The sequence below is a fragment of the Argentina silus genome, assembly GCF_951799395.1.
Source record: "Argentina silus genome assembly, chromosome: Y".
Taxonomy (NCBI): domain Eukaryota; kingdom Metazoa; phylum Chordata; class Actinopteri; order Argentiniformes; family Argentinidae; genus Argentina; species Argentina silus.
The window spans coordinates 44515521-44525941 of record NC_139654.1 but is presented as its reverse complement, the minus strand read 5'-3'; the positions used below and the strand labels follow the sequence as shown (position 1 = coordinate 44525941).

The 10421-nt window shown below is 45.3% G+C and overlaps 2 pseudogenes across 2 annotated transcripts in view; both read right to left on the bottom strand.

Annotated features, from left to right (window-relative positions):
* Positions 1 to 764: 764 nt before the first annotated feature.
* On the bottom strand, positions 765 to 2959 carry LOC310824144 (polyadenylate-binding protein 1A-like; annotated as a pseudogene). Its single transcript has 4 exons — positions 2084 to 2959; positions 1377 to 1950; positions 1049 to 1276; positions 765 to 973 (listed from the first exon to the last, which is right to left on the bottom strand). The product of its transcript is annotated as a polyadenylate-binding protein 1A-like (transcript).
* Positions 2960 to 8053: 5094 nt separating this feature from the next.
* LOC310824143 (cytochrome P450 3A27-like) overlaps positions 8054 to 10421 on the bottom strand; it is a 28983-nt pseudogene continuing 26615 nt past the window's right edge. The window contains exon 10 of the transcript in view: positions 8054 to 8112. The product of the transcript in view is annotated as a cytochrome P450 3A27-like (transcript). The remainder of the gene's footprint in view (positions 8113 to 10421) is intronic.

The following is a 10421-nucleotide window of genomic DNA, read 5'->3' as shown; positions in this document are numbered from 1 at the left end:
CACATGTCATAAAAGGAGACAAATAATTTCATTCACTGGTTGGGGGGATATAGGTGTGTGATACCGTACCTGACCACCAAGAGGTACCAGTTGTACAGCAGGGCCGTGGCGATGATCACCAACCAGTGGTAGTACAGGTTATCAGCAGGAGCCAGGACCTTAACATCTGTCCTCTTCCTGTCAATGTAGAAAATATACCCACACATGCTCATACCCGCATGTCCGCCCGCACGCACGCACGCACGCAATAGCATTAGAGTTATCCTTGACTCGATATTGACTTTCACTTCCTGAAAGTCTTGGTCATTAAAACTGGACTTTTGTCCCAAGTCAATCAGTCACCAAGAAACAAAGGAGCTTTGGCGCAATATCCTCACTAATGCATTAACAGTTATGAACATTTATCTAAATACTTTTCACATTATTCTGTGAAGACAAAATCATGACATTGGAATTGATGGAATGTGGCTAGCTGGGCCATAAAAGTAAAAGTACAACTGTTTAATGATCTAGTTGTTCATTCACATCCACTGTTTCATGCCCAACTGGGATGTGCGTTGTTGGTCTATCTGGTCCAACCAGGGCTTTTACTTTTATCATTGAGGTACAGCTTAACCTTTTCTAGACATCGCTGAGTCAATCATTTTCATTTTGTAATGAAATCATTTTTTAATTTTTCAATATTTTTTCAATGCAAGAATACTTTTATTGGTGAAGTAGGTTTCAAAGTCCGGATATGATTTTTTGTGTTAGCCGCTTGGACCTCAAGCTGGGATGTGGCCAGATTTCTGTGCAGCCTCCTCAGCCCAGTGGGCCTTCAGCACAGCGACAGCTTCATCCACCTTGGAGTGCAGGGACTCTGGAGACTCCAGCATGTGGAGAAGATCACAGTTGTCCATCTCCAGCAGCATGCCGGTGATCTTGGGAGCGATGCTGGGGTGCATGTTGTGGACAGATGGGAAGAGACGCTCACCTGGAGGCAGGGAGAATAAATATCAGTAACAGTAACAGCTAATGGGGATCCATAGAAACAAACAAGCAGACTCACCTATCGTCTGTTTCTGGTCCTCATGGGGAATGGCAGCCAGTATGGAGGCAATCAGAGGCTCCAGGTCCTGGACATGGACAGCAGGCTGCTGCATGAGGACCTGTGGCTGGGGAGCCATGTGCTGCTGGGAGTAGTGTACACCAGCTGTGTACTTGTTCTGGGGCACGACGCGGATCCTGGCTGTAGCTGCATCTGCACTGGCAGGGCGCTGTCTTAAGGCCTGGGTAGCTGAGAGGGAAGATCATCATAATCAAAGGGATATTCATGGCAAATACTGGCATATTGGTATTGTGTCTATGAGCAGCGTTGCTTCACTAAATATACTGATCTATGCGCTGAGAGGTCATCATACGGGGCACCTGGGAGAGTGTGGCCTTCATAGCATTGAAGATCTGAGGCCTGGGAGCCGATAGACACATGGTGTTGGGCATGTTTTGGAAGTGTTGAGGTTTCACACTCTGGGTAGCCAAGCAAGGAGTGGGTCTCAGCTGAGCCAGCTGGTTGGTGAAGTAAGGGGCAGCACAGTTCTGGGCCTGTGGAATGGCTGCCATGAAGAATCCAGGTGGGGGAGCAACCTGGTAGAGGTTGATGCCTGGTTTGGGAACGGCACAGACGCTGGCCATCCTCTGCATGTGCTGGTTGGTTCTGTGAGCCTGGCGCTCCTCCTTGCGCTTGGCCAGGGCCACATACAGGGGCTTGGTGGCCACGATACGGCCGTTCATCTCAGTCACAGCCTTGGTGGCTGCCTCAGGGGAGGAGAAGCACACAAAGCCAAATCCCTTGCTGCGTCCACCCTCCATCATCACCTTTGCACTGGTGATTGTTCCAAAGTGGGAGAACTCTTTGTGCAGCTGCTCATCATCCAGGCGATCATGCAAGTTCTTCACATACAGATTGACACCCTGCTAGAGAGAAACCCTGTTTAGTGAGATATTTTTCATGTCTCAAATACATCAACAATGTTTACCAAGACTATCAACTTCTTTTTCTTATATAGTCTTTTTTTTTTTAAATCTTTTTTTCTTATACACACACCTGGTATCTGGTCCTGCGGCCCTGCTTCATTTGCTCAAACTGGCGCTTCAGCACAGTCTGGCGCTCTCCTCTCTTCTGGGCGCGGCCCACATAGACCCGCCCCCCATTTATCTCCCAGCCATTCATCTCATCAATGGCCCTCTTGGCATCCTCATGCCTTTGGAAGTTGACAAATCCAAAACCAATGGACTTACCAGTGTCATCAGTCATGACACGGACGCTCAGGGCTGGTCCAAATCTCTCAAACCTCTCCTTAAGGCGCTGGTCATCCATATCCTCTCCAAAGTTTTTGATGTACACGTTAGTGAACTCTCAGACCCTGCATCCAAGTTCAGCCTCTCGTTCTTTGCAAGATTTGAAGTGTCCAATAAACACTTTTCTGTCATTCAATAACGTTCCATTGAGTCTCTTAATAGCTCTCTCAGCAGCCTCCTGTCTATTATACTGCACAAAGCCATAGCCTTTAGAGCCATTCTCATCAGATACTACCTTGCAGGAAAGGATGTCCCCAAACTCAGAGAACCTGTCGTAGAGGTCCTTGCTGTCAAAAGTCTCCACTAAATTCTTAATGAAGATGTTGCCTACCCCACTATTCCTCAGAGAAGGGTCACGCTGAGACCACATGATGCGTATAGGTCTTCCATTGACATCATCAAAGTTCATGGTGTCCAGGGCACGCTCTGTGTCAGCTTGCTGTTGAAAGTTGACATAGGCATACCCAAGAGATTGGTGTGTTATCATGTCCCTGCACACTCTTATAGAGATGATTGGACCACAAGGGCTGAATTTCACATGCAGCATTCCCTCAGTGGTGTCCCTGTGGAGATCTCCTACATACAAGGAGGCCATTGATTGAATGGGCGCACTAGGATTCATGTCTGATGGCCCTTTCAGACAGCAAAAGTTTAAAAAACTGTGAAAAGAACAAATAACATCTACCTATCTTGCTCTACACAGAGGAATTGCAGGTAAATGAATGTCAGGAGTACTGTAGCTGGATTTTAGAACCCCAGCTGCGTGTTCTACATTATGTCATCACATTGTGACATCCTTGACGACTGTATGTGTTGTGTGTAATGTTTTTGAAAAATTCAAACTCCAGTCATTGTTACCTCACAGACCACAGCCAGGGTCCATTTTGTAGCTACGGCCCTGGGTCCAACCATGGTGGCAGGGCCTTCTTTGAAAGTATCATTTCATAGGAAGCTTTGATAGAAGTTGAAACATTTAAAACATAACAACACTATTAATTGAACTAACAGACATTTGTTTGTTGATTCTCTAAACAACTGTTCAACATAGACACATACAGCACATTGTAAAATGTTGAAATAACTTTTTCCTACACTTTGCAAACACTGTATAGACATAGAGCTTCAGATGTAGGATTGACAAACATTCAGATATTTCTTCTAGCTGTTTCCCTTTTTCTTTTACTCTTTTATGGTTTGTAATAATAATAATACATTTATTTATAGAGCACATTTTCGTACAGAGACTGCAACTCAAAGTGCTGTACATAAAAAGTCAGAGAAACAATAGTACAATAGAAGACACAACACCCCCCAACTTTAGACCCTCGCAGAGGACGAGGAAAAACTCCCAAAGAAAAAAAAAAGAAAAAAAAGAAAATGGAAGAAACCTTGGGAGGGGCTACTCAGAGTGGGATCCCCCTACCAGGACGGTCAGGCGTGCAATAGATGTCGAGTTTGGGCAGGCAAAAAGTACAAAATACAAATTGTCATGATGAGTGTGGGACATCCCGATCTGACGTGACATCACAGCAGACAGCAACTCAGTCAGTGCCGCCCTGTGGGAGGGGGGTCTGGTTTAGGGAACTTGTGTAGGGAAGGTGTAGAATGGTGCAGGGTAGAAAGGAAGTGTTGATCAACTCAGGGTCCTTGGCTGGTGCTGGTGATGCTGGCTGGGACCGGGGCTTGATCTGGAGTCGATGGGTTGGGTCGTGGAGTGTGTGCACTGCTGCTCTGGTGGTGTAGGCAAGGGGTTAGTAAGGCAGTGTGTGTGTGAGGGAAGGTGCAGTGAACTTCCCTGTTGGGGCGGGGTGTTGCTCCTCTCCTGGTCCTTGTGCTGGTGCTGGTGTTGGAGTTGTTGGCCAGGGCTTGTGCTGGTACTGGTGCTGGTGGTGTTGCTGGTACTGATACTGATGGTGCTGTTGCTGGCGTTGGAGAGTGTAGATCATCGAGGGTGGGCGATGTGATGTGTGTGAAGGTGTGGGGGGACATGCAGCGTTCGGCCTGTAGAGGGAGCTACAGGACCGTGGCCAGGGTTATGTCGGCGAGGCTCCGTTGCACACCTGTTGCAAATGAAGCCTCGTTGACTAAATGGTTTAAGATGTGTGTGCCTCTGTTTGGCAGGAGAACGGCGACTGGGAAGTCGCCGAGTGTTTTGAGGAGGCTGGAAAGCCAACGAACTGACTTTATGAATAAACGGGACCTTTCCCTCACTACACCACTGCGTCTGCCTCTGTGTATCACGGACATTGTTACAGAAGGCAAGTTTAAATTAGTGTGTTTTGTTTCTTAAAGGTGTTAAGAGTTTCTACCTCTCTGATATGGCCTGGTAGGGCGTTCCAAAGCTTAGGGGCATAGCAGCTAAAAGCCGCCTCACCGCTTCTCTTACGGTTTGGAGTCACTAAGAGAGAGGCAGTGGAGGATTTAAGGGTTCTATTAGGGACATATTCCTGAATGCAATCACCCAAGTATCTTGGTGCTAAACCTTTCACCATTTTGAAAACCAGAAGAAGAACCTTAAAATCTATTCTAAAGCTCACAGGCAGCCAGTGTAGTGTACGGAGTGCTGGGATAATGTAGTCTCTCTTTTTTGTGTGAGTCAATACCCTTGCAGCCGCATTCTGAACTAACTGTTGGTGTTTAATACTTTTCTGGGGGAGACCAGAGAGAAGGCTATTGCAGTAGTCTACACCAGGGGTTCTCAACCTTTTGCAAGCTGGGCCCCCCTAAAGCTGGTTCATTGCAGTTGGGGCCCCCACTCCTCCCGGCGCCACCCCCCCCCTTCCCGGCGCCACCCCCACTACACCACCTTGCATAGATAGATAGATAGATAGATAGATAGATAGATTTCTAATGTGAGCTTGCAGGCATTATTATTATTATTATTATTATGAGTAGTGGTAGGCCTATTATCATTACTAGGCTATTGCTATATAATTATATGAGGTTACATGCTTTATTGTTGTTGTTGTTATTATTATTATTATTATCATCATCAGTAGGCCTATTATCATTACTAGGCTATTGCTATAATTGGGAATTGGCACCAGACCTCTGATATGAATTCATGCTTTATTATTGTTATTATTACTAGGCCTATTAGTAGGCATATCATCTGCATTTTTTACAGAAGCTTGCAGGTAGGCGATTTTAATGTGAGACCTGAGCCTGCTTTGCCTTGCAAAGATCCTCAATTCTTGGCGCAATGTCTGATAAACATAGCCTCAAATCATCCTCGATTTGTGCACGATTGCGGTATTTCATTTTGAGTGCAGTAATTTTTGAGAATCTTGCCTCACACAAATATGTCGACGCGAAAGGGAGGAGAATCTTCAAGGCGACGTCACAGAGTTGAGGGTATTCCTGCATCAATGCTGCCCAGAATGACGAAAGAGGGCAGGAGGTAAAGAGTTCCTTCAGCCTACTGTCACTCTTCAGCTCAATAAGCTGTTCCTGCATATCAATTGACAGCTCGTTTGCTGTGCACACAAATGGATCTCGAACCCACGCAAAAGAGCGATAATCCTCTTTAAAGTACGTCGCATATTGTTTTCTCATTGCTGACAGGTGCTCAGACGCTGATTGAAATAGAGAGGAGAAATCGTGTGACGTGCCTGCATCAGTGATAAAGTCTGCAAGGCTGGGGAACATGTCGCAGTTCCCTCGACTGATGCGGCCACGCCAGAGGTCAAGTTTTTGTGTGAAGGCGTCCACTCTGTCTGCGAGGAGCAAAATATGAGTTTCGCGGCCTTGCAAAGACAGGTTGAGGCCATTCAAGCGGTCAAATATATCGACCAAATAGGACAGAGACGCAAGCCACATAGTGTCATCCAGATGCTTCGCCAGATCTGATTTGATTTCTGTCAAAAACCACTTCACCTCCTCTCGCAGCTCATACAACTGCTGTAACACCCGCCCCCTGGAGAGCCAGCGAACTTCAGTGTGCAGAAGCAGCTGTTCGTGCCCTGACCCCATCTCCTGGCAGAGGACCCCAAACAAGCGAGAGTTTAGCGGCCGTGATTTGATGAGATTCATCATTTTCACGGATTGGTTCAGCACGGAGTCAAAGAGAACCGGCATTTTTTTAGCAGCTAGTGCTTCGCGATGGACCATGCAATGTGTCCATTTCACAAGTGGAGCTACTTGCTGAACGCGAGCAGCTAGGCCACGCTCACGGCCCGTCATTGCCCGCGCACCATCCGTGCATAGGCCAACGCATCGGTCCCAAGCCAAACCATTTTCATTGATAAATATATCGAGGACATTGAAGATGGCTTCTCCTGTAGTGTGCGACTGAAGAGGCCGGCAAAACAGGACATCCTCCTCAATCGCCTTGTCCCGCAGATACCTGACATAGGTGAGGAGCTGGGCCTGCCCAGCAATATCAGTGGATTCGTCCAGCTGCAGCGCGTAGTAAGGACTCTTTTTTATGAACTCTATCAGTTGCTCTCTGATATCATTATCATGTCTGAAATTCTCCTAGCGACTGTGTCATTGGACAGTGGTACTGTACCGAGTTTGGCTGCTGCACTATCTCCTATCATTATTCTGCACATGTCTTGCGCGGCCGGCAAAATGAGAGTCTCTGCAATTGTATGCGGTTTACCCAGTTTACCTATTCTTTTGGCCACTGCATACGATGCCTCCAAACACTGTTTAGACACAGTGCTGTGCATTGAAATGGTTGCCTGTTGCTGATGGAGGCCATCAAGCTTTCTTTTAAAATATTCAGCCGGTTTATCCTTAATGCCAGCATGCTTTGTTTCGAGGTGCCTTTTTAGTTTGCATGGCTTCATGCTGTCGTTTGCCAGCACCTCGGCACACACGACACACTGTGGTCTCAGATCAGCCGTGACTGTAAACCCAAACTGCAGGTATGCTTCATCGTACCTTCAAAGCTTTTTTGCAGCTGGTGGTGCGTCGGTTGCCTTGTTGGTCCTCACAAGAAATCTCCCCATTTTTGTTTGGTTTTGAAATAATTTGGATGTGGATTAGTTGTGTTTTCAATAAAGTTTATGCTATGATGTAACGATGTGTGCGTGTGTGTGGCTATGTTGAGAGACTAGTATCGGGGGCTAATCAGTCGGGACTTAGGCACGATCTTTAATACAACAGTACACAATAACGATTTTGCAGGCAATGCAGATTTTATTTTAAGACTTAACAATTGTAGTCCTTTGTGAGTGAGTGAGTGAGTGGGTGAGTGTGTGTGTGTCTTAGTCGCGTGGGTCGTATAGTTGTGTTGCAACACGGTGAAAAAGTTGCTAGCTAGTTAGCTAAGTGCACGCCTAGCAGTTAATTTGGCTATGGCTGAGATGGGGATAATCTTTAAAAAGACTGTTTGTGGGGTTAGTCTTTAAAAAGACTGTTTGGGTTTTGAAGTATAGGCCTAAGTAAATCGATATCGATAACAGATAGACTAGCGAGAGCTGGCACAAGCGAACTTGGCAAGAGACTAGACTAGAGTGAATGGAGCTACGACGCGTGTGCGGACGCTTATATAGTAGCACTTACGTGACGTCGCGTCACAGGCTCAAAATACTACCCCCTGTATTGGTAGATTTGAAATGAAACTGTGTGGTTGATTTGTTTGTGTGTTATAATAGTCCAACCACTTGCATTTCGACATGGGGGGAATCTGTTGCATCTCCTTTGTAGGTCTACTAATAGCCAGTGAGTCCGTGTTTTTTCGTGTTTTTTTCCCCTGCCATCCTGTAGCCTACTCGCGCCCCCCCCCCCCCGGGAGGGTGGATTCCAGGTGGAACATCATCTTAGCAGCTGTGAGGGGAGAATAAGGAGCCTATTTTTACTTCAACTTTCCACAGAGCCTGACTGTGTAATAGGAGTGTGTGTGTGTGTGTGTGTGTGTGTGTGTGTGTGTGTGTGTGTGTGTGTGTGTGTGTGTGTGTGTGTAGGAGTGAGTGTGTACGTGCATGGGTACGGGACAGACTATTCGTTATCAATCAAGTGTTGTTGCCAGTAGTTCTTGGGGGTTGGTAGGACTATTTTTCAGAGAGTTGTTGACTATGCCAGCTTGCAATATTGAAGAAAACTTTTTGGAGCTCCACTCAAGCAGGTATTTGATCGGTTTAACGCACATGTGTCAAACTCAAGGCCCGCGGGTCGAATACGGCCCGCCACGTCATTTTATGTGGCCCGCGAGAGCTTAAAAAGTACATAATTGTCTTAAAATAAAAGTCTACGCTGCTTTATAGCGTACAGTGACCATGAACTCCATCTCCCACAATGCATGTGAAATTTGCGACCCGCGAAATGACGGGATCCTGCCGCTAGATCGCATATCAGCGTTTGACTAAACCGGTGATGGATATGAAAAAGATCTACAAATAATCCCAAAATGTCCAAGAAGAGAAAAGTCGATGCAGAGGGAAGGCAATTTAATGAAAGGTGGGAAGGCGAATACATGTTTTTGCTTCAAGGAGAAAAACCGATGTCTTCTGTGTTACGAGGCAGTGTCGGTGATGAAGGAGTACACTCATTAGTTGGAGGTATGCCCTCTGTAAGGCTGTCTACAGCTATTTGTTTTTGTTAAATGCCACACATGTGCCACATGTTTTAGCAGCTCACAATTATTTGTTCTACCATAGTTCTGCCCTTCTCAACTGTGACAAAAAAAGTTTTTTAAAAAGTTGATTTGTAATAACTTGTTTAATCATATTTGTCTTTGTTATTCACTTGAAAAGTTTGATCTTTGATTGATGGAGTAATGTGGGTTTCTTAACCTGATAAATTAAAGGGTTTTATGTTATAATAACAGTGCAATGTGCTTACATATATTTTTACATTTATGTAAATGCATGTACAATATTTGTACACTTGAATAAATAATAATCAAATGCAGAGTTATTTGTTACAATATGTTAAGGAGAAGTAACATGCATACAGTCTTACAGTTACAACCGGCCCTTTGAGGGCAACCATGATGCTGATGTTGCCGGGGGTGAAAATGAGTTTGACACCCCTGTTCTAGACTGACAACTATGAGCTGTCGAGTGGTAAAGCAATGTTAATTGCAGTTTTGGTGTTTTCCGTGATAACTCCCTGCCTTCTGCGTATCAACAACAGTATTGTTTGTGTTGTAAAGTGGCGGGCATCTCCTTTCCTTGACTTTATATACAGTACAGAGGGCTGTAGCTTCCGTTTACGGCCACACCACCCTGAACACACCCGATCTCGTCTGATTTCGGAAGCTAAGCAGGGTCGCGCCGGGTTAGTACTTGGATGGGAGACCGCCTGGGAACGGCTCATGACCCCCCCAAGTCCCTATTGCTCAACCTGGGATCGGACGAAAATTGATCAGAAAGAAGGACGCCCCCTGGTGTTCACTGGCCTCAAGTTTTATTTACAGAAATGTCATGTATAAGAATTGATTGAAATCCACTTGGCTGCTGAATGTTGTTTGCATTATTTGCATAGTTTGAGTTGATGTAGATTGATGAGATTGATATATTTAGGTGGAAAAGTGTACATAAAGGGTGTAAGAATGTATTTAATGCACTCTCACTTTGTCTGGATGACATTTGAGCCATTCACACGACTCATTGTAATGACCACCCAGGGGGTGCAGCCAGCACAATCTAATTAGCAATGCATATTGACACCTCTGAGTCTGGGAGAAGACACAAAGACAACTTCTCTGTTTTATCTGGTTTTAACCTATGTAACTTGATTTCTTTCATTTGGTTTACTTGGTCACATTTAAGGTTATTGGTAACTGTTAAATAAACCACCATTCATATCTCTTTCCTCCGTAGCCCTTCTTAGCCTTACTCATGTGTTATTAGTTGATAAACTACATTCGAGGTCAACCTACTAATCTTATTGGAGTGTTAGAAATTATTTTTATAAAAACAGTTTATTATTGCTGTAATAAAAATACATTACTGCAGTGTGCTAAATTTACTAATGTGATGGCCTGTTGATAAATGAGCGATGGATCAAGCATTAGTCCCATAGTACGTTGGATTAATACATGGAGAGGTTGAGCCAGGTCATCAAGAAAGATGTTGCAACACACGCTTACACAAAGAGCTATAGTGGAATAATACCAGGCTAGGGAGGACAGG